This window comes from Fukomys damarensis, unplaced genomic scaffold, assembly GCF_012274545.1.
Source record: "Fukomys damarensis isolate Sample0158 unplaced genomic scaffold, DMR_v1.0_HiC HiC_scaffold_16, whole genome shotgun sequence".
In the NCBI taxonomy this organism is placed as follows: Eukaryota; Metazoa; Chordata; class Mammalia; order Rodentia; family Bathyergidae; genus Fukomys; species Fukomys damarensis.
The window spans coordinates 16,329,209-16,353,103 of NW_022900928.1; the positions used below are offsets into that span (position 1 = coordinate 16,329,209).

General features: G+C 45.7%; 2 long non-coding RNA genes across 2 annotated transcripts in view; both read left to right on the plus strand.

The window, feature by feature from the left end:
• Positions 1-4,520, plus strand: part of LOC117286312 — a 5,751-nt gene extending 1,231 nt beyond the window's left edge. Inside the window, exons 2-3 of the long non-coding RNA XR_004517421.1 lie at positions 2,810-3,032; positions 4,264-4,520. This is a non-coding gene — a long non-coding RNA (uncharacterized LOC117286312). The remainder of the gene's footprint in view (positions 1-2,809; positions 3,033-4,263) is intronic.
• A 3,421-nt stretch (positions 4,521-7,941) lies between these two features.
• LOC117286311 lies at positions 7,942-14,765 on the plus strand. Its single transcript, XR_004517420.1, has 4 exons — positions 7,942-8,057; positions 12,062-12,468; positions 13,682-13,832; positions 14,454-14,765. It is a non-coding gene; the product is annotated as an uncharacterized LOC117286311 (long non-coding RNA).
• The last annotated feature ends 9,130 nt before the right edge of the window (positions 14,766-23,895 follow it).

The window sequence follows — 23,895 nt, forward strand, 5'->3', positions numbered from 1 at the left end:
AGAGGTGTGTGTGTGTGTGTGTGTGTGTGTGTGTGTGTGTGTGTGTGTGTGTGTCTTTTCCCTTCAGAGTGCCCCTCTCCAAGTCTGTTTGAAGGATGATCCTCGATGCACACTTGAGCACACTCACTGGTCAGAGTGCACACGACAGGCTCATCTTGAGAACAAATCGGAAGACAAAAGCCTGTTGAATACAAGCAGTCAAACTTGCTTCTCATAGAGCCCCACAGAACAACATGTTGCTTAGATTGCTTTGTGCAGAGGAAGACCCCAAAGCCCTTGTGTTTGTTTTTTTCTTTCTGGTTCAGCAAATCTGAAGCAGAAGTGTAACTTCCATGTTTGCCATTAATGAGCATTTACTGTGCTTTGAAATTTGCTGTCATTCCATTTCCTGTGCACTCCTGTTTGTGAGACCAGTTCAGCAATGACCAAGTCCTGCTTGCTTTGTCTTGCCCGGTCATTAGAACTTGACTTACTAACAGTGTCCTTCCTCTCTGGGGAGTGTAGCCCAGTTAAAATATATCCACCCTTTAAAACAGTTTCAATTTTATTATGAGAGATTTTAAGTACTCAAGAGGATACATTTGGGGATCTATTGGTAAAGGAATTATTCATAAATTATACATTAAAATGAATGAGAAGTGTATTTGAATATTTCCTTCACAAAATATAGATTTTTTAAAAATGTAGGGCTCCAGATCTAAGAATTCCTAGTACTTTGCCTTAAAATGATTTCCAATCTAATAACTGTCACTAACATCAATGGAAACACTCTGTCTTGTGTAGTACCTGGATTCAGCCCAGGGAGAAATGACCTCTTATTTTTTTTTACTTTGAGACAGGATCTCCCTAAGTTGACCAGGCAAGGCTCAAACCTGTGTCAGCTCCCCAGGCAGCTGGGGTTATAGGCATGTGCCAACATATCCAGACACATTTAGTTTTCATAAATGCATTGTTCAACAGAGAGGTGCTATTATCTTTTTCTCTTACAAACTGTCTTTTGGCCACATTTCTCATAGAAAGTTGTCTGTGTCTGTGGCCTTGGGTTACTCGTTCTGAAGTCCTTCATTGTGAAATCCTACCCATTTCCTGGGATAAGAATTTTTAAAAGGCAAATGACATTCCAGACACCAGTTGAATGGATTTAGAGCAACACAAAGTTTAGCACTGGGAAAATAATGACTGAAGGTAATTCGACATGTATTAAGTAAGTTGCAAAACAGTAATAGTATTCTGCTGCTTCGTCATGGGATATAAATATTAAGCAAGCATTATAAATAGCTTTTATTGTCAGTGTTACTTTTACCAAGCCCAATTTCCATTTTTCAGAATGGGGACGTAGCTCAGTGGCAGAATGCTTGCCTTGACTATGGAAGGCACTGAGCTCAATCCCTAGTAATGCAAAAATGAATAAATAATTGCTTTATTTTATCAAAAAGTGTAACTTTAAGATTTTCTATGTACCAAGCACCGTTGTATACTTACTATTTCATTTAATCCTCACATACACACAGAGATTGTTGTCTTTATTTTACTAACTATGAGAGGGAAGCTCAGAATGATTGAGTGATTTACGTGGCTAGTGTAGAGCAGAGAGCTGAATGCATCTTTGTCAGATAAGAAAGCATGCGGCCCCAGTTCACAGTGTCTACACAGAGTATCAGTTTTGGTTGCTTTTCCTGCCACCACATATTTTAATACTCATTAAACACTTTCATTTATCCAATCAGTTAGTCTGGCAGTCAATAAACATTTAAGTCTTAAACGAGATGCTGAGAAAGATGACACAATCCAATGGTCAAAGCGTCCCTGGTCAGTGGAGAATATAAGTCAATAAGCAAAGTCCTAGTCGAGTAGGGAACATGGGTCAATGATCGAATTCAGGGTACAGGAACATCGTTATCATAATAAAGAGATGCATTTGGTATTGTGGGAGTGGGGAATGGCCAACATCTGAGCAGGGATGGGAGGAAAGTCATCAGACAATGGCTTAGATTTGGAGGTGACTTGAAGGCCAGGGAGACGAGACGGAGTGTGTCCAAGGCACCTTCCAAAACCAGGCTCAGTAGGCCTCCTGATCCCCTGTCCTCCATTCCCCTCTCTCTGATGGGCAGTTCCAGTGGGTCTCAAAGTGTGGCCCTGGAACTAGGAGAACATGGGAACTCAGAAATGCAAACTGTTCCCCTCCAGGTTCAGAGTCAGAAACTCTGGGAGGGGGCTCAGCCACCTGTCTTAAATGGGCTTTCCAAGGGTTTCTGCTGCTGCCAATGTCGTCCTGCTGAATTTCTGCTCAGAATGGGAGGGCACAAAAGTGAGTGACGGTGGGAAGGAAAGAGGAGGAACACTTCTTAAGCAGGGAGTGTGTGATCAAGGCTGGCAAGAGACTTCCCAGTGTCTTCGCAGGACAGACCAGGGCCCTGCAGCTCTATAGTGCTGGCGTTTGACTCTTTCCTCCCGGGCACAGTCTCTGAGGAACACCACCAGTGGCAAGCAGAAGGGGAAACTCCATGATCTTTTCAGTTTTGCCTGTCATCCTTGCCATGACCTTAGCACATCAATTCATTAATTTTAATTGGCGGACTGTGCTAAGAGGTCTCGGCAACCTGCTGGCTGTGTGTCCTCAGGCATCGTATACCATTGCCAGTCTGGTCTCTGCTTTGGAACCTTCTCTTTGTCTACATCGGCTGCGACCTCATGCCGTCTGCCTGAATGTGCTTCTCATTCCCTGACCCTGAATCAATCCTTCCTTCCTCTCTCCCTCCTTCCCTTCTTCCATCCTCACCTTGCTCCCTTCCTCTTCCTGTTTCCATAGATCTGCCCCCCGCTACTTACTGTGCGGTGTCCACTGAGCACTTCCTAAGCCAGCCCCAGTGTCCACTTTGCCTTCCTGGAGCTCACAGTCCAGTAAGGTGGAAAGAGCCACAAGCAAGCATTTCGCCTAACTTACGCTGAGCAGAATGAACTAAATACACGGGGGAGCTGTGTGGAGGATAATGGCAGAGCCCTCCAGGAAGGGCCTCTCTGAGGAGATGACGGTAAGCTGAGGCCCAAGACGAGCAGTGGACGTAGGAGGTGGGATGAGAGGGGGCTGCCCACGAAGGCCTCATGGGTGGTCAGAGCTGAATGAGCTGGTGGGGATTGGGGAGCCAGGACGGGAGGAGGAGCCAGGAAGCCCAACTCCAAGCCAAATGCTTTGGAAGCCTTGGAGGGATTCAAGTGGAGAAGGCCTAATGCAGTCTGCACTTCGTAGGAATGTGGAGTAGATAGTGGTGATCTTTGCAGCTGTGCCTGGAGGAAAGGTTGGACAATGAAGAAACCTGTCCATTTGCCTTTCTGTTTCAGTGTTGTGCTGGTAGAAAGTCCACCTACTCTGGACTGATACTCTTCTTCCGGTCCAAAGGGTGAGAGGAACATTCTGTAGCTGTCAGCAGCCTTGTCTTCAGGAGAGGGTCTTGGCCGTTGCTCATGGGTGTTATCAGAACAACATTCACAATAAGGCTCACTGAATGCAATTGTGTGCACAAATTATGAATATTCACATCTGTGCTTTAATGATCAGTAACCTTATCGGGCTGTGTTAGTATCTATTTCACAGATAAGGACAGAGAGGTTAATGAACTTGCCTGATGTCACACAGCTGCTGAGGCAAAAAAGAGCAAAGAGATTTTTGCCAACTAAACACCAGCAGGTTTGGGTTGGTTTCCATTTCCTCCTTTTGCCATGGTATTTCCTTCATTCTGGCCCTGCTGAAAAGCTGTCGGGTACCTGAATTCTAGTGAGGGCCTGGAGGGCCTCGTCCTCTCCGAAAGGAGTTTAGAAACAAGGAGATGGAGCCACTCTCTCGCCATTTCTGTTACAGGAAGAGAACACAGCAGAGTTCTGGCTGTAAAGGGAGCCACACCCATTGGGGGTGAAGGCCAGCCAGGAGTTCTCCTCACAGCTGAGGAAGAGTACAAGGACAGGTTGCCGTCACCCACCAGCAATCAAATAAGAAAGGAGAAATCCAGTGGTTCATTCCTCCTTTGTAAGCTCCTGAAGAGATATTGCCTGGGCTTCCTCCGTAATGTAAATGATGGCTTCAGCAGCAAAACTAAATCACAACAAAATGATACCCTGGTGTCATTTTATAATTCTGAATAAAAGATAGAGGAATTCCAATTTCTAAATGCTTCAGCGCCAAAGGCAATTTTCCAAGCAGGGCTAGGCCACCCTAACTGTTGAATAGGAAAACCAGCCTCCTCTGTGAACTATCTTGTCTTTTTTTAGGACCGGAAATCAAATGGGAAGGGTTCCCTCCTGTTCCAAGTGAGTTCCAGAGGAATTACTCACGCTCCTTAACCTATGAGTCACACAGGAGTCTAGGAGAGTGTTTCCAAAACAGGCGGACAATCAGATAAACAGAGCAATTGATAGGCGACAGTCGTGGCTGGGGTTACATCTAGAGCTGAAAGATGGTGAACCCGAGGAATCCCTGGACGGCCAGAGCTCTGCAGAACGACTCAGAACGTTTCCTGAAAGTTAACGGCCCCCAGGAGGTTTGTGTCCAGAGCCCCTATTCAATTTCATTGACTTCCCTTGTGCGATCCCTCACGCAGGTGACTCCAGGGACTTGCCTGCCATCACACTGCCACGCCTGCCTCTCCAACAGCTTAGCCAGCCAGGTGCTTTGACACTGAACAGCACAGGATATTAATCACTTTGGAACTCTGGGCCCGTTCCCAAGGTCCACTGTTGAGCCAGGAAAATAACTCCTGAGCGTTAGAGGCTTTCCCAGCTATAATGAAATATTGAGTAAAGGAGAAAGCATGACTTAGGAAGTCACCCAGCCGTGAGCTGGTGCTCTCCTGGGCAGGTGACGGCTGTGCTTTCTCTGTACTCCCTCTTTTTTTTCTGTGCTCCCTCTTAAAGGAGTTTGAAGCCAGGTCTCAGCTTGCTCTGAGCTAAAAGCTCCTGGCATCTCCTAGGTAGGGGTTCTTGGGTGAGCAGGAGGACACATCCTCCCCTGCCAGCCTCTGCACTCCTAGAGAAAACAGCAGGGTGCAAGTGCCTCTGGGTCGGCTCTGCTCTGGAGGAAGAGCCGAGATGAATGTGACGAATGTTTTCCTTTTCCCCTGTTAATTAAACCCACCGATGTCAGAGGCCAAGCTGGGGGTGGGAAGGGTTTGGGGAGAGGCAGAGGGTCCCAAAGAAGATTCCTGCCCTGTCTGCCTCCTGTCTGTCCTGCACGCAGCTCTGGTCTCCTCCCAAGATGCCATGGGACCCTCCTGCCACACAACACCTGCAGAAATCCCAGAGCTACTCCTGGGCCTCCTTGATGCTCTGCCTAACTTTCAGCCCCATCCTCAGCCACTCCCTGACCCTCCGAGCACACTGGCCTGCTCATTATTTCCTGAAAACATTGTATCCTTTTAGCTCAGTGTCTTTCATTTGTGCTCTTCCTTCCCTCTGGAATACCGGGCTGGCCACTCCCTTCCACCCAGGTCCTGGGCACCCTAACTGCCTCATCTGTCTCCCCAGTCCCTGCCCTGCACAGGGTTGTCCCTGGGATCAGCCTTCCCCTGGGGACCTCCCAGAGAAGAGGCACAGAGTGTGCTCCATCTTAGACTTTTGGAAAGTCTCTGAGGCCTAACTGAATCAAAGGAGCGCTGCCCTCCAGCCGTTCTGCTACTTACCGCTCTGGTCATGGCCAGGGACTGACAGAGCCGCAGCGCCCTGTGGCAGCCTCGGTGCGCTCCCTTGCAGCTTGTGCAATTCAGTGTGGCGTTCAGTCGTGTTCAGGGGGCGCCCTGTGACTTGCCGTGTTCGACTTCGCATGGGTGGCGATTTCAGGGTTCGCTGCTTTCTATGTCTAGCCCGGGACGGGCGGGGCGGATAACGTGTGTCTGTACTGGGCTCTACCCCTCCCCCACTTTCTTCACGCTACAGGAAGGAGGCTCGGGGGTACTAGGTTGAGCGTGCAGTCGTTTAACACCGCATGCTGCGGCAAGCCCTGATTACCAGGTCCTTCCAGGAGGGCACACTGGGTCCTCAGCAGGGCTGGGTGTTGAAGGGAGGCCCACGAGGCCGATTGGTGGTGCCACTTTGGGGAATGTCACACTATCTCTCCTTCCTTCTCCCAGCAAGCTTTTCCTCTCCTCACTGTTTTCGCGTGCTTGTCTCTGCCTTGAAAGCCTTGCCCTCCTCGCCAGCCCCTCATTAAGCCAGCCGCCACCCTCCCTCAGGTTTCGGTGTAGACAGAACTGCTCAGAGGACCCTGCCTGGACAAGTCTCCCCACCTTCTCATCCCAGGACTGTCAGAATTTGCTTCGGAGTGCTTGTCAGTTAGTTAATGTCATATTTTTGTACATCTCACCCATTACACCGAAAGCAGTTTGAAAGGAAGAGCGTTTCTTTGAGTTTGTTCTATATCACACAGAAGACGATCAATAAACACGTTTGAATAAATGAATGCACTCTTTAGGTCAACATTTTTAGTAGAACTGGGAGGAGTTGGTTTTATCAACTCAGTGCCTTTTCCTCTCTGCTCAGCTCCTCATGGTATCCCTGACAGGTGTCCTGAACTGGCTTCCCAGGTGCTCACCTCCCTCCGTCTGGCCAGGCCCTTTATCCTCAGTTCCGCTTACCCCATTCCTGTCCACTTGCGACACTTATCCTGTGTCAGTGCCACTGTGACACCTTCCCAGGCTGTTCATTTCTGGGCTCGGAAAGCTCTTCAATTTCATTCCACATTTTCCCATGTTTATTTCTTTTATTACCAAGATTAGAAAGTGCTCCCAGGAAACCATAAGTAAACACACTCCAGGTGTGTAAGTAAAGAGTGAAAACCTTCCTTCCCATTTTTAGGGCCACCACAGAACCCCTGGGTCTTTTTCTTTGGAAGTAGACACCAAGTCTTTTCTTTTAAATTAGAAAAGGAGCAGTTGTTTAATTTTAGAAAAAAATCATATGATAATACTGTTTAGCAACTTGTTTTCCAATTATCACTTCCTGTTTTTCTATTCATATTAGAGAACAACTTTGATTTTTCAGTGACTGAGTATTAATCCATTGTGAGCTCACACCATTATTTAAAACTCGTTTTCTTGATGGCTAGTTGGGTAGCTTCTATTTTAAAAAATTTTAAGAAATGCTGGGATAAAATCCCCTTATACATCATCTGAGTGGGTATTTCTCTGGGAGAAATTCCTAAAAGTGGAGTTGTTGGATCAAATGGCATGCCATTTGTATTTTGATAGCTCCAGCCTGATCTTCTAAAAAAGCAGCGCTCATGTATACTCCCACCCACAGTGCTTAAGGGCGTCTGAGGCTACACAGCCACCACAGGGTGTTACTGCTGCACTTATTCTTCATCTAATTGGTCAGAGACTTTCTTGGCTTCAAGCGTTGAGACTGAAGAGTGGTTCATATTTAAATCAGCACTTGTGGGCTTCATCTGTGAACTCTTACTGATATTTATTGTTTACTTTTCCATCGGAGTGTTCAAATTCATTATTACTCAGTGGAGTGGCTTTCAAGAACACTTGTAATAAAAAAAAAAAAGAACACTTGTGCTAAAATGCACATAACAACAAATTTGTCATCAGAACCCGTCTCACAGGCCGGCTCCTGGATCCTTCTCATCTTGTACAGCTGAAACTCTGTGCCCAGGAGACAATGACTACTCATTCCCTGATTTCTCCACCCCTGGCAACCACCATTCCATTTTCTATCTCTATGAAGTTGACTGCTGCAACGGCTTTTCAAACAAGATGCACATCCACTCCTAGAGAGGCTGACTGGGTTTTTCCAGAATTTTAGCTTGCCTCTTCATTTAATAAGGTCTCTTTGCCATATTGAAGATACACATTCTTTGAAGCTTCCAAGTTTGTTTTATTTATTTACTTATTTTGAAGATCGTTTTAAAAAACAAACTCATTTATTCATTCATTCACCTGACAGGGTCTCACTGAGTTATCCAGACTGGACTTGAACTTGCAGCCTTCTTGCCTCAGCCTCCCAGACTGCCGGAATTACGAGCATATGCCACCACTCCTAGCTAAAAGCTTCATATTCTTCTTTTGGTAAATACAAATACTGTTTGTGTCATGGCACCATCCTGTGTTTAGGAACCATTCATTTATGTTTCAAACCTTTCTTCACCCACAGGTGGGAATGACTGATACCCGCCTCAAAGGGATTTGTCCAGAGGATGACATGGTGTGGTTCATGTGTGGCATGAGGCATGAACCCAGAATCTTTACACTGAGCTAAATCCTCAGCCATTTTCAAATCTTTTATCTTGAGATGGGGTTATGCTCAATCATTAAGTTGCCTAGTCTGGGCTCAAACTTGAGATCCTCCTGTCTCAGCCTCCCTAGTCACTGAGATTATAGATGTGAACCACTAACTTAGCTTCCCCTTCTCTTCAAATGCTTTGCCCCACCAAAGAGCTCGTCTTCATTTATGAATATTTCATCTTTCCCTTTGGCTACTTTTTCTTTGACTTATGAAAATGTGAAATTCCCTTTCATTCCAAAAACTCTCCTCTCTGTAACTCTGACTTCCCTTTTACTTATTTATTACCCAGTCCCTTGAGAGAGTGGATCACACAAGCTGATTCTACTTCCCTTCCACCCACCCTCTCACACATTGCCTTTGGCCTTTACCACCTCTTCTCCCTCCTCCTAACCAAATATTTCAATTGGTTTCCTAAAGCCACAGTCACTGAGCCCCTTGGACTCTGTGGCTTTTCTTTCTGCAGCTCGCCACACTCAGCTACAGCTTGGGACAGTGCCAGAGCCCTGCTTCCATTTGAAAAATCCATCTCTTCTTCCTGTTCCTGTATATATATATATATTTTTTTTTCTTTTCTTGCTACTGGTTCAGTTCATCCATTCAACCTGATTTTATTGAGCATCTAGTATGTGCCACAACTATGCTAGGTGCTGGGGACAAAACAGTGAGCAACACAGGCATTTTCACTGGCCCACTGGCCCCTTCTATTTAAGATCTAAGAGAACAGATATCATATAGTTGCATAATCAGCCACCTGCTCTATGCACATGTGTGCATGTGTTTGCATTTATCTACAGAGTGTTGTAAAAGCATGTCAGAGGGAGAAGGAAGCCAACCCAAGGAAGGACAGTCTGAGGAAGTGATATTTAAGCTGAGATCTGCCAGATAAACAAGTGTTAGCTGGGTGAGGAGTGGCAGCGTTTGGAGAGGTGGCTTCCAGGAAAAGGAAGGGAAGCTGTGAAAGCAACAGTGAGAAGGAGCTTGGCAATTTCAGAAAACCCAAAGAGACCCATGTGGCTGGAGTGCAAGGGAAAGGTTTGGGGTGGTGAGGTCAGAGCCATGGACCAAAGGCTCTATCATGCAGGGTCTTATGGAGGATGTGGACGGCATTGGGGGCTTATTCCCAGGAGCAATGGACAGCTATTGAAAGCCCCCCTTCCTGCCAGGGGTGTAGCTCAGTGGCACTGCACCTGCCAGGCAAGTTCGATCCCTGGTATGAAGAGGAAAAAAAAAAAAAGGAAAACTCCTCTTCCTTCCTGTCTGCTCATTTGGGATGTGCCTCATGCCTGTCCCTTCGGCAGGGCTACGTAATCACCTATCTGTGGTGGACTCCTGACGCTCAACACCCCTGCATACCTGTCCTTTTGCCAGCTATGTCGGGATCATCCCCTGGGGTCTCAGACTAGCATCTCAAATGCAAATGTTGACAGCTCACCTTGGTTTCCTCTTCAGAATCCTTCCTGCTTGGGTGTTTCCTACCGTGGCTAGGTCCACTGGCTTCCCATTTGTGAAGACTGGAAATGCTGGGTTCGCCTTGAATTCCACATTCATCCTGAGGATACAGCAGGGACTAAATCCATAGGAATTTGGATTCTAGCAGGGCAACCAAGAGTCAGCACAGAACACTTAAGAAGAGTTTGGATCTTAACTCTGTTGCTTGCAGCTTCCAAGTTTTTAAAACCATTCACATCTTCCTTATATGGGAAAGGAGTAAACACCTTAAACCATGTTTAATATTTATATGACCCTATCTCTTCAAGGAAAACACCATTGGAAGGTTCCAGTAGATTGAAAATGACCAATAAAGGTCGCTTCTTTCCTCTTACAGACAAAACCAGGGTCCCGGTTCTCAGTAGCTTGCACTGATTTTTTTGTATTCCTTTTCTTTCTCTCAATTTACAAGGGCCATTCTATTATAGCTTGTATTTAAAAGAAGTGCTTAGTGCACTGCAAATACTGACATCATTTTTTAAAGAAATTCCCTATGTGAAATAAGAAACATCCTGGTAGAATTCAACTAGCCTTGCTTTAAGACCCTTTTCCAAGTTATAAAATGCAATAAATAGTTGACTCCCCTGGAAAAAAATTATAACTCTGGTTAGAAATTGACAAATCCCATAAATAAAAAATAAAGCGGCCAGAAGGTGACAGGATGCTGCTGCTGCCAGTTCTCACCAGGGACGATTTCTTTGAGGCAGATCTCATCTGAGCAGAGGCCAGCATGAGAGGTGGGATCAAGCTAGGCCAGGCAGAGGGAGCCGCAGACACAAAAGGCCCAGACTTAAGGAACGGCAGAGATGAGTAGCAAGAATGCATCCAGTGACAGGTTGATGCCAAGAGAGAAGGCCAGACACTGTGCTGTAAGAAGCAGAGATGGCTTTGGAATCAATCCTGGGTATGATGAGAAGCCATTGCAGGGTTTGGATGAGAGAAGGGACACAGTCTGATACAGAGCACACAGGCCCCCTCTGGTTGCCGTGTGAAGAAATGAATGTGTCAAGGAGGGAGGATGCAGGCACCCAAGTCATCTTCACGTCTGCACAGGCTCCTGTCCACCCCCATCGCCCTGCCCCTCTCACCTGCTGCCCTAGCCCCACCTTGTCCATGTCACGCCTGGGGTATTACTGTGGTTTTATAAATGATCTTCCTGACTCCTGCTGAGTTGCCCTTCTAGCCACACCAATCAGAGCATTTTGGAGAAGGGAGGTTGTCCGAGGCTCAGCTGCTGTCTACCCATGGGGATCAGGTGTAGTTTCTTTAGCTGTGTATTTAAGGTCTGGCCGGCCTCCGGATCTCATCTCCAATGCTACCTTTCAAACTGTGGTCACACTGGACGGCTCCTTTCCCTACAGGTCTCAGCCACTGTCCTCACTGCTGGGAACAAATAGTTGATACCCACAGTTGAAGGAGAGGGGTATTTTGGCTCACAGTTTGTAGTGCTCACGGTCCGTAGTGCACTGGTGGCATGGCAGGGGGCGTGGTGGAAGAGAGCTGCTCACTGCAGATAGGAAGGAGGGGCTTAGGGGAGGAGTCAGGAGATAAATCTTTCCAGGCCATGCCCCACAGGGACCAGGCTCTTCCGACCAGACCCCACCTCCTAGCAGCAATTTAGCTGTAGCACCCCATAATCCAATCAACTTCCAAAAGCCCTGTCTATGAGCAAATGAGGCTCTTGATGGATGTCAAGATGTAAAGCACAACCATAACACCACATCGGTTTCTTGCCCTTCCACTGTCACCCTTTCCCCCCAAGCCCCTCTCTTCCTGAAAAGCCTTCTCTTCCCATCCTTCATCGCTGTAAGACCAGCTTTCCCTTGTCTCTCAGTCCCCTTGGGAAAATGGGGCTCTTCCTGGCCTTCGGCTCTTACACTCTCCTAGTGACGCTGTCATCTTCTACCCAAGTCACAGCTCTCTGTTGTGCACATCTTACCTTCCTCACTACACTGCGAATTGCTAGAGATCGGGGCCAAGCTTCCTGCACTTCCCACCCACGGCGCCTAGCCCTGTGCTCCTTGTGAGCACGTGATGGCTGTTCTTTGAACGAATGAATTCCTGCATCCATGGGGTTTTAACATGTCTATTTGGAGAGACACAGCTAAGTTCCAAAGCCATGCAAGTGAATATGTGGAGGGAGGAATTCTGGGCCCATCAGGTAGGGACCGTAGGAATTCAGAGGGGAGGTCAATAGGAAGTGGAAGAGAAAAGCTAATAACTGTGATTGCTTCTGGGCTATTTACCACTTGAACACTTTTCACATACTTATCACTCTTTTACCTGCCCTCTGCTGCAGGCACTGGATGTCCCTGCTGCTCGGCTACAGGTGTGGAAACTGAGGAAGTAAGGAGAAGTAATTTTCTAGAAGCCACAGTGCCATGAAGTCTGCAAAGCTGGGACTCACACCCATCTAGTACTTACATGGTTGGTCAGACTGTGCCAGTCACTCCATCATCTGCCACTCAGACCAAAGCAAAGTCTCCGCCATGGAAAGAGTGCTTGTTTTCTCTCCTGTCTCATTCCCAACTGGATCTGAAGCAGCCAAACAAGAGCTGAGCTGTGCTTCAGGAGATGGCCCAGGTTTGAGGGTGAGGCTGGTATTCCAAAGGCAGCTGTTGTGGGCTCCAAGGCAGACCTGTTCCTGGATAAAAGCAGCATGATCTGAGCTAGATGGAGCTTGTATGTCAAGGACTAGTTGGCTGGGTAAGTAGATGCTGTGTGGAAGGCACTGAACGCCAAGGAGAACTGTTGAATGTTGATGTTCCAGAACACAGGAAGCGACTGGAGGGTTTATGAGCAGGGTCAGGGAATAACTTCATGTCAAAGACTGTTTAGTTGGAAAGATTGCACTAGCAGATGACTAGAAGTGAGATTCCCTGAGAAAGCTTTTACTTCCTGAGAGCTAACAATCTTTTGGGAGAAACAGCTGGTAGGCTGCAAACAAAGCACAGTGGAAACAGAGCTGGGGATCAAGAGTTTTCATGGAGCGCCAGAGGGGACTTCTTAAAGCCTGTGACTTCTGAATCAGGCCTTAAAGAATAGAAGGTGGGGCCCACTTTGGGGTCTGCAGAAAGGAGGTGCTTAGAGAGAACCGTCCTGATAATCGGATATAGGCTGGGCCACAGCGCAGTCTCAGCTCCTGAAATTTCTGGGGCCGAGGATGCGCTTGAGGCCACTACACTGTCTCACCAGCAGTCATCTAAGTGGAAGAGAAGCAGGGGTCTTAGTGGCCAGCAAGTCCAATGAGGGAATGAACCACTGAGGGTGAAACACCCAGCTCCCAGACTAGCCCCTAGCATCAGCCATACGCGTGTGCATGGGGGAGCATATTCCGGACCCAGTAGTTCACATCTTGGGTTGATCTTAACCCCAAGGGACGTGTAACAAAGTCTAGAGACATTAGTATGGCAACTGGGAGGTGTGCTGGTGGTGTCTCATGGGTAGAATCCAGGGATCTGTCAAACATCTTGCCACTCTTCCTGCCCAGTAAGGAATTGCCAAGGTCAGAAGGGTGGCAGGGTGGCTGCTCTAGGATGAAGCAAGTCAGGAGGGGTAGTGTCGCCTCGTCGCTGGGAGCATTTATCCTGCGAAGGTTTAGGAGCCGAGAGATAGCTTAGAAAAGCAGGGAGAGCAAAAGTGTTCAGGGTGACTGCCCAGGTCGCCACCATTATTCACCTTGCCCAGCAACCCAAGCAGGCCGGAGGGCTGGAAAGCGAAGGAAGTCAGGTTCAGCAGCAAACGTCCGTATAGTACTTTCTATATCTCAGGCACTGTTCTGAGAGCTGTGCCTGGACTATCACATTTAATAGCCACAACAAGTTGATCACACCCGTTTTTCTGTGTTTTCTCCCAGGGTCTTCTTCACACTGGGTTACAGCCTAACTTCATTTTTTTGCTTTGTTTTGTTTTGATACAGGGTCTCACTAAGGTGCTAGGGCTGCCCAGGTGAGATGCAAGTGTGTGAACCTCCTGTCTTGGCCTCCCAGACTGCTAGAATTAGAGGCATGGGGCACCACACTGGCTCACACCTTCTCTTCAAGGGGAAAGATGGAGGCACTGAAAAGCGGGTAAGTAATTTGCCTAAGATCAGAAAACTCAGTGAGTGGAAAAGCCAGAACAAGCCCAGGGAGCTGTAGTCTTAACCACTGAGCCATATCAGTGAGGGGCGTTGTGAGAGACAGACCTAGCTCAGATCCCTGCCTTACAACACTTACTAGCTGTGCTGCTATGGGCGTGGCACTTAACCTTTCTGAGCCCTAGTGTTCATCTTGCATGACAGGGGACGAGGTAGTTAGATAATAAACACTTGCTTGGTTCTTCTGCACATGGCTCAGAGAGGATGAGTGACTTTCCCAGGGTCACACAGCTAGCACGTAGAGAGTTGGGAGGGTTTGAAACCCACCCACATCTGCCTGATTATAGAACCAGTTTTTAACCAAAGCCCCCCCCCACTTTTTTCGGTACCAGGGATCAAACTTGGTGACCCTGTGCTTGCAAGGCAGGTGGCAGCACCACTGAGCTAAATCCCCAGCTCAACCAAAGCTGTTTTTAACAAAGCTATGGCATTTGCACATTCGTGGTGAGGATAGCATGACAAAGCCTATACACATGGCCTGGAATATAGTAAACAATTAATGAAAACTATTTCTTATTACATTCATAATCATAATAATTATCTCCATGACCAGATTGCTCAGGTGTGCAGAAAACAATGTAACACCGTAGCCAAAAAGAACAAGACCAGCAGAAGGTGAATGATGCTGCGGCTTGTGTGCAGATCACAACCTCTCAGCCAGCTGCTTGTAATCCTGAGCTTCTGTCCCCCAGGGCAAATGTTGTCACTTTTGATTCATTTGCCCCACTGTCTTCTTAGCCTACTATTCATAGACCAGCGGTGGGAGGAGCGGCAGCGGGGACAGTGTGAGGCTAATTTAATGTCAAGGTTCCACAGCCCATACATTTCATAGACTCTACTTAGTCATAATTTTTAAAAATAAATGCAGAGCCCTGTGCAAACCCAGGAAAGTCACTGCAGACTCCCATACTGCCCTGTGAAGAGAACCACAGCTCACCTGATGGTTCACTGCACCAGGAAGAGTTTCATCTTAAAACAGTGGTCTGACTTCCTTGGAGGGCACACTGTGAGTGTTTTCCACAGAGGAAGTTTGGCCTCTGCCTGCCTAGCAGTCATGGAGGCTGGAGGGCTGGCAGCGCACAGGATGTGCCTGTAATCGATTCTGAAACATGGCCAGAGGACCATCCACAGGGAAGAGACCTGAGCACTGCTAGGACGGCACGTGACGAGGCTGGGAACCCAGGCAAGTGGGAGCCCTGGGCAGGAGCTCGCTGGCTGCCTCACGGGTGGAGGGCTGAGCAGAGAAACTATCACCGCAGTTCTGGATGGTGTGGTGCAGGGGTGAGGGGGTCGGACGGAGTCAAAGCTGATTTGGAAACTGAGCTCCATTATTTTGTAGCTACGAAGTTGCTTTGCCTCTCTGAGTCTCAGCATCCAGGTCTAGGAGGTGACGACACAGTGTCCACCTCCCAGGGTGACCTTAGAGGATGGAACGACAGAAGCATAGACTCCTAACAGGGTCCCAGCACAGCCCTGGCCCTTGGGGAACACTAATGCTCCCTTTCCTGCCTGGGCAAACGAGGAGGGGTTTCCAGCCAGGCAGGGCTCTAACCAGATGTTTGATTACATATTTGTAAAAAGCTGGAAGAGTTCAAATGTTCCCAACACAAAAATGCTAATTACCCCGATTTGACCATTGTACATTGTACACGTGTATTCATTTATCATGGTGTACCCCATAAATATGTGCAATTAGAAATCAATGAAACATTTTTAAAAAGCAGATCTTGGCCAGATGTGGAGGTGCACACCTGTGATCCTGGCCTCTCAGGAGACAAGATTGAAAGTGCAAGGCCGAGCATGGGCAATCTAGCAAGACCGAAATAAAATATTTTCAAAAGGGAGAAGTATCTCAGGGGCAGAGAGCTTGCCTGGCATACAAGAGGCCCTGAATTTGATCTCCAATACTGGGGGAAACAAAGCAAATCTGTATTTTAGAATGACGACTTGAGCAGAGTCTCGTCAGGAAGAGATGAGGGCAGAGCTAAGTGGACCTCTATCTAAGAAGACTGGGCGAAGACTGGTTTAGCTGCCTCAGTTTCTCTGATATGAAGGGACCAGTCTGCAGGGCACACTTAACCAACTCAAGTCCATCTGGCTACATACAAGCCAGCTCACTTTTGATTCCCCATTTCATTTATTTGTTAGTTGACTCACCTAGCAAACAAATACCCAAGAGTAGGCTGGCCGGGTGCTGGATGCAGTCGCCTGCCTCCCATCTGGGAGGTTTTAGTTGATCACATCTCCTCCTGGGGCTTGCCAGAGCTGAGGCTTTTTATCAGCTAGTGCACTGCACCGTTGGCCTGTGGGGAAAATAGTGGAACAGAGAACATGGCCCCTGGAAGAGTCTTGCTGGAAAATTACTGAACTGTTTCACACTTCATTGAGCTCCATTTTTTAAAATTTTGGCACAGCATTTTGAGTCTGGGATAAGAGAGCCTGACTTACGTCTTTCTGAGGAAGAGTTCAGAAATGGAAGGGGAAATGCCTATAAAAGAGGGCAGTTTTTCCTTCTTATTTCTCGGTTCTTCTACTGTGCTAAATGTCATTTTCATGACAGCTCACAGATTGATTGATTGATTGATTGATTGATTGAGATACTGGCGCTTGAACTAAGGACTTTGGTACTGAGCTACATTCCCAATATCTGTTTTTATTTTTGTTAAATTTTAAACAACTAAGTTGCTAAGTTGCCCAGGCTGGGTTTGAACTTTGCCGTCCTCCTGCCTCAGCCTCTCAGAGTAGTAGGACTATAAACACGCACTACCACACTTGGCTGAGAGACATTTGCTACCCTCATTCCACACGTAGAATGCACTGAAGCAACATACTCAGAGAGGAAAGTGCATTCCACTGTTTGATTAATCAGGGCATCTTGCCTCAAGTCAAGGGAACGTAGAGAACTAACCAGGAAAGACAATAAAAGCCAGATTAGTGAAGTTAAGCAATGTCATCACCAAACAAACAGAGTGGGATTCATGGTGTCAACCTTTTCACGTGTTACAAAGATAACTGAAGCCCTCACGCTTCCTTTCTGAATCCAGACCATTGCCTTTCCCTCTTGTGGACCAACCTAAATCCCAGCGTCCCTCAGAGCGGGGTGCCAACTCCTCCCGGGAATCAAGGCCGTGTCAGGCTTGAGCTCTACCTTCTGTCAATCCTCATTATTCTGTAGAGCCGGGCAGGGAAGGAATCCTAGACTTTAGAGGACGGTTATTTTCTTTTTCATTCTACTTTCCGAAATCCAGCGCAGTCGTCACTTCTCCAGGGCACCCTTCCTGCCTCTCCCTCCGGGAGGATTAACCACTTGCTTGACCGCAGAATCACCTTTATTCTAATGCCTCCACGGTGGCACTTTCAGTGTCGAGTTGTACTTTGCTGGTTGGCGTGCTATTCTCTCTCGCTGTGACCTTTATGTACAAGGTCAAGGGCTCTGCCTTACATATTCCTGTTTCTCCAGTACCATGCCGGGCATATAGCCTGTGTGTGATTGTTTTTTAGTTAAGTTAAATGATGCAATGGAAAGGAAGAGACTAGGTTTTCCAAAACAGTTGATGGGAGAATAAGGACTTCTGGGTTCTTGGCAGCCAGCATGCTCTGACGGTGAGGGGCTGCCTAGAGCAAGGTACTGGGGACTGGCCCCTACAAACCATCCAGGCTTGGCCCTATTGCTTACAAGAACAGGCTTGGGAGCCGAACAGCCTGGCTTTTGCTGAGTGAGGACGGAGGAGCCACTTAACTCTGTTGTGCCTTGGGTTTCCATCTGTGAACCAGGGTAATGATGGATGACCCTTCTTTGAAAAGCTTTATCTTGAGAACCAATGATAGGATCTATGTCCAGCACCTTAGAATAGCACCTGGTACGGAGAGCAGGGGATCAATTTCAGCTAGAGAGCCCACAGGTGAGTTAGCTCCAAGCCACCTGGAACTCAAGAGACTCTTTATGGAGCAAATCCCGTTTTCTTAAGAAAATCTGCACGGGCACCTATGAGAGGCCTCTGGTGCTGGTAGGCAGATTCTTTGATGAGATGCACAAGGGCAAGGCCTGTTGCCAGAGGTGGGACTGAGGGAGAATAGATGGGTAGTTGAAATATTTTCCAGAGAGCTGGGACCAGCTAACTCCTAACTCTGTACTTCTTGGAGATTCAAGGGCAGCGACTAGAGCCAAATCTTTGGGAACAGCACACACACACACACACACACACACACACACACACACACACACACACACAAAGAATGGATAAAAGGAAAGGAAAGAGAGCGAATAGGACTACTAGCACCAGGGTCAGGGTGGCAGGACTTAGGCAAGGAGGATGAGTTTTTTAAAGCACAGCTTTTGATCAACTTTTCTGTAGAATGCAACCCTCTTCTGGGCCTTCCCACAAGAGTCTCTGTGGGGTCCTTTGCTCTCTTTGCTGCTGGAGTTGGTTTGCTTTCTTTGGAAATGTGGGGTCTGGACTAAGGGTAGCTGGTGAGAGCAATGATGTCCCTCCAGAGCCACATCTGGGCTAATGACAGCCTGAGGGAGAGGCTCCATGAGAAGAGCCCAAGGACACCTTGAGGCAAAAGAGGCAAATCCAGCTGAGGCAGGAGGATCAAAAATTTGAGCCCAATCTGGACAACTTAATGACATAGCGAGATGCCATCTCAAAATAAAAAGTGCAACAAGCACTGGCATGTAGCTCAGTGTGGAGGTCCTGGGTTCAATAACAAGTACAGAAGGACAAAAAAAAAAAAAAAAAAAAAAAAAAAAAAAAATAAGTGAAGCTGGAGCAAGCAGATCGATGCATCACAATTGCTAAATGTAGAGTAGAACAGCACAACAGGACAGGGTTCCATCCCATCGTGTCTGCCTCTCTGGGGAGCCAGCACCTAGAAGGATAGCTGTCTAACCCCAAACACTCAAAATTCCTGGGAAGTCATGGTCATCTCTCACATTACGACCAATGATGCTGCTTCCAGCTGGGACAAGAAAGATCTGTGGCACCTGCCTGCAGAGTTGGCACGGATGGCAATTTGTGCCTGAAACACACAAAACAACCAAAGTACAAGGCGCTGGAAAGCCTCTGGAAGGCTCGATGGTCTTATGCTGTCCACAATGGATCAAATTTGATGCCCTGGCTCATATTTGAATCCACTGCTCTCATCCCTACTTTTTCAAGTCACACTTCATTGTGTCCGTTTTTAGCCATCTGGCTCTGAGCCTTCACTGCCTGCCAGGCGCTGCTCTGTGTTGCTTGGCTTGTGCTGTTTATCTGTAGCCTCCCCGAAATACATTGTGACTAGTGAAGTTGTTACCCTTATGCTACAGACGAGGAAAGTGAGGTCGATTGCCTGGTATAAGGTCACACAGCTTGTAAGTAGTGGAGCCGGGATTTGAACCCAGCCGGGTCTCTTGGACACCACAGTCAGGCATCTTAATGCCTGTGTTATCGGGTTTGGAAGGGGCAGGAGATTATCCAGTTCAGCCACTGGAAGGCCCAGAGGGAGCGACTTGCAACGAGGAAGCGCACAGACTGAGAGTCTCTTCTTGTTACGTCGGAAGCTGCTGGCGACACTGGCAAAATGGCTTGCCTGCTTGGGCCACGTTTTTCTTTACAAGAGAAGAAATGAATGAACTGCTCTGCCTACCTTTACCACTTTGCTTTGAGAGACAACTACATGTAACAGTCCGGGAAAAGCAGTGGAGTGGGACAAAAGCCATCCCCTTTTGTCTTCCTAAACAGAACACGGGCATATTCTGGTCCTCTTTTATGCGCTGCCTAATTTCTCGTACATCTAGCCAAATGTGATTAACAAGGAAAAGTTTAATATAGAACCACTCCCTTTCCTGACTCACTGAGAAAATGAGATAATCTTGAATGTTGTGCTAAAATAAAAGATTTACAAGTTGAGCTTGATATTTGGCTGCTCTGTGCTAACCCATTTTCGTAGGCATTTTATCACCAGTAGAACAAAACAAGGCTCCCAGATGGTTCAGTGATTTGCCTCCAGTCACACAGCTAGTGCGTGGCAGAGTAAGGTCTGGAACCCAGCACTACCTGGCTGGAGCTACAGGTGCTTTCCCAGGACCCAGGGGCTTAGACCAAATCTAATCCATCTAGGACCCCACTGGTTCAAAGGCAGTTGCCATAGCAACTAGGGATAGCTCCTAACATGTACCCCGAAGAGGGAAGTTTCTGTTTTTTTCTTTTTCATTAAGTTTATTGTTACATTTTAGGTGTGAATATGATGACATTCATCACTGGGAATTTGTACCTTTACATACTATATCTTGGTTCTTATTTTTTTCTGATTCCTCTGCCCTCCCTTCAACCACTTCACCCTTCCCTAGTTACAAAATCGTTGTTTCCATTTTTTCCTTTTCTCATATTTTTTCCTTTCCCTTCTTTCCTTTCCCCTACTCCTTCCACTTCCCCTTCCCCTTTGCCCCTTTTCTTTATTTCACATTATCTATTATACATTTTGATTCTTATTTACACTTTTAATTTCTCACACCAGAGAAACTATTCAGTATTTACACATGTGTGTCTTATTTATTTCACTTATGAGGCCTCAATGTGCATCCACTTAGCTATAAATGATTCTAGTTTCTCATTCTTTATGGCTGAGTTGTACTCCATTTTATATATTTAAAAAAACCCAAATCTTTATCCAGTCTCTAGTTGGTGGGCAGTTGGGCTATTTCCAAGTTTTAGCCACTATGAACTGTGACGCTATAAACATGGGTGTGCATATATCTCTGAGGTACGGTTCTTTTAATTGTTTTGGGAAGATACCCAGCCGGGGAATAATTGAGTCAAATGGCACCTATAACCCTAGTTTTTTGAGGTATCTCCATATTGATCACCACAGTGGTTGCACCAGTCTGCACTCCCACCAACAATGGAGAAGGGTTCCTCTCTCTCCACAACCCCGCCAGCATTTGTTATGGGTTGATTTTTTTTGATAGCAGCCATTCTTTCTGGGGTGAGGTGGAAGTTTCTGTTTTATCCTCCGCCATGTGAAAGTCTAAGTGTTTAGCAACATCTAGCCTCAGATAAACAAATTCAACAACCCCAAATCACAGGTGAAGAAACAAACAGAATACAAGGCCACCACTCCCTCAGGTGTGAGTTTCACAGCTTTGAAGTAAGGGGAAGAATTTCAAAGAATATTTTAAATTACAGACTATATTAAATGTGAAACTTGTTTAAAATGTGAAAGAATAACATAAAATTAAAAGATAGACAACAAATTGAGAAAATATTTATACCAACAGTTGTATTCAGTGCTCCGATATATGAAAAAGTATTTCAAAGTTTAAAAGCAAGAAAAAAGACCCTAATAGATCAATGATCAAAGAACTCGAGGAATACATTTACATAAAACAAATATTAAACATGTGGCCTGGGAAGCTTCCTGAGTAGTAAAGAATTACAGTGCAAAGTAATCTCTGTTATTGTAATGTCTAAAAGCTTTATAGTTCTTAATATTCACTAAGTGTTTGACATACACGAATTTATTTGACCACTAAAACCTCCTGAGGAGATGTGCTATTTTCATTCAGTGGTTATGAAAACTGAGGCTGCATGAGTTTAGTATCTGGCTCAACTCACAGTTTAGTCAGGGCACAACTGAGGAGTGAGTCCAGACAGTCTGACTCTTATACCTCTATTATACCTAGAAAATTAGCAAAAATGTTTAAAGTAGAATATTCATTACTAGGAAAGTTCTTGAGAAAGCTGGTGCTTGTATCTTTATTAACTGGTACAACTTTTTTAAAAAGCTATATAGCAAAAGCCATAAAAATATACCTTTGGTACTAAATTGTTTACTCCCTGGACTGAAGGTAAGGAAGATTCAACATACACAGAAACCAATGTACAGGTGGTTGTGGGCTGCAATGCTATGTAGACCAGCAGTGCCCTGTTTAAACATGAACCCAGACCACATATGTCATTCTCAACTTTATAAGAGCAATATCAAAAAGGATAAAAGGAAATGTGAACTCAATTTAAATAATTTATTTAATCCAATATATCCAAATATTATTACTGTATGAAGAGTAAGTATAAACAGTTATGTTCTTTTTCTTACAGCGGGTCTTAGAAGTCTGGCACATACTTTATACTCAAAATACTTCTCAATCCAGACAAGAGGCATCACAAGTATTCCCTGGCCACCTGTTGCTACTGGTTACTGTAACGGATGGCACAGGTCTGCGGTGACAGAGGATGGGACATGGACCACCTCTGGTGGTATGGAGAGTGGTTTAGGAAGCTGTGGTGTATCAGTCTCTGGAATCATATGAAACTGTTTCTAACAACAATAACAAAGGGCTTATAGAAACATAAAATATGCGTGCCATGTTAAATTTAGTAATCTGGGAATACATTATATTCATCTAGTAGATACTTAAAATGTATCTGTGAACAAACCACAACCAAAATATAATATGGATACATTAAAATAGTTGAGTTAACATGACAACAAAGATCGTTTCTCTGGCATATTTTCATTTAAATAGGCATTCAACATTTGTTCTTATTAGGAAACTTTTAAATATAAAAGAATAACAAATATTTGGAGATTTACTTTATGTTGTGTGTTTTTTTTTTTTTTTTTTTTTTTTTTTGGTACCGGAGATTGAACTCGGGTCCTTGTGCTTGCAAGGAAGGCTACCAAACCACTGAGCTAAATCCCAGCCCTGGAGATTCACTTTAAATAAAATATTTAGGTACAATTTATCCTAATAAAGCCATCTATTTATCATATGGACTTGTCCATATGTTGGAAATCTGATAAATCATTAGAAATTAAAAAAAAATTTTTTTAATTTTAATTTTAGGTACCGGGCATTGAATTCAGGACCTTGTGCTTTCTGAGGCAGGTGGCAGAACCACTAAGCTAAATCCCTGGCCCAATCATTAGGAATTTTTGACTACTGTTGTTTCTTGTTTGTTTATGTTAATATTCTAAAATGTGTTGCGTTACATAAGAAAATTATTTACAGACTTTTGAATAACATACTGAAACAATGTAATGATAGGATCATCCCTTACTCTTTGTAATAATTTAATATATGTCATATATTTAATGCATTTCTTTTGTTTGCCCTATGAACTATGTTGGAAGTAGATCCCAATATATTGAATTATTCTATGGATTTCGAAAGATAACAACTAATGAATAAAATCTTAGCTATTTCAGAAAAACACAGAATTTTCACTCCTGTTTTCACCAACACTCCTGAGAACCAGAGAAGCAGAAAACAGATGGGCTAGGTAGAGGATGAAGAGTCCCTGATGGCTGTGCTCTTGAATTTGTGAGCACCTTAAGGAAAGAGGGCCTGGATTCAGGGTCAGAAAAATGGATTCCGGATCTGCCTGATACCATCACAGGGCACTGTGCATTGGTTTCCATATCTGGAAAAATAAAGATCATATTCTCCTAGGGAGTGAGGAATAAGTGGAGTCTCCTTCTGCACAGAGCAGTGATTCTCAGAGGCCGTTAAATGTAACCCCCTTTTTAAGGATGAGGAACAGAGGTCCAGAGGGAGCCCGAAATGTAACCCCCTTTTTAAGGATGAGGAACAGAGGTCCAGAGGGAGCCCGAATGTCTTGGCTGAATAGGAACTCTCTGAGCATGAAGACGCAGAGCCCAGGCCCAGGAGTCAGAGTGCTGAGTACTGTAACAGTTCAGGCAGCTTCTGATGGGGTGACCTTGAGCAAATCATGTACATTCTCTGGCTCATTTACCACATCTGTGAGAGGGAGACAGTCATTATATCTAATTCAAGGTTGGTTGTGGAGTTGAAAAAGTCAAACTAAATTTCAATCTGGCACATTGCAATCCCTCAGTGACTGCTACCTTTATTAGCAGCAGCCATCCATACAACTTTCTCAGGATGCTTTCAGCATCTGCAAACCAACCCTTACCATCATCTCTTTTGCAGAGTCAGCACAGCTATTTTATTCATCAATTGTTTGGGTCTTTCCTCCAGTTTAAATTCT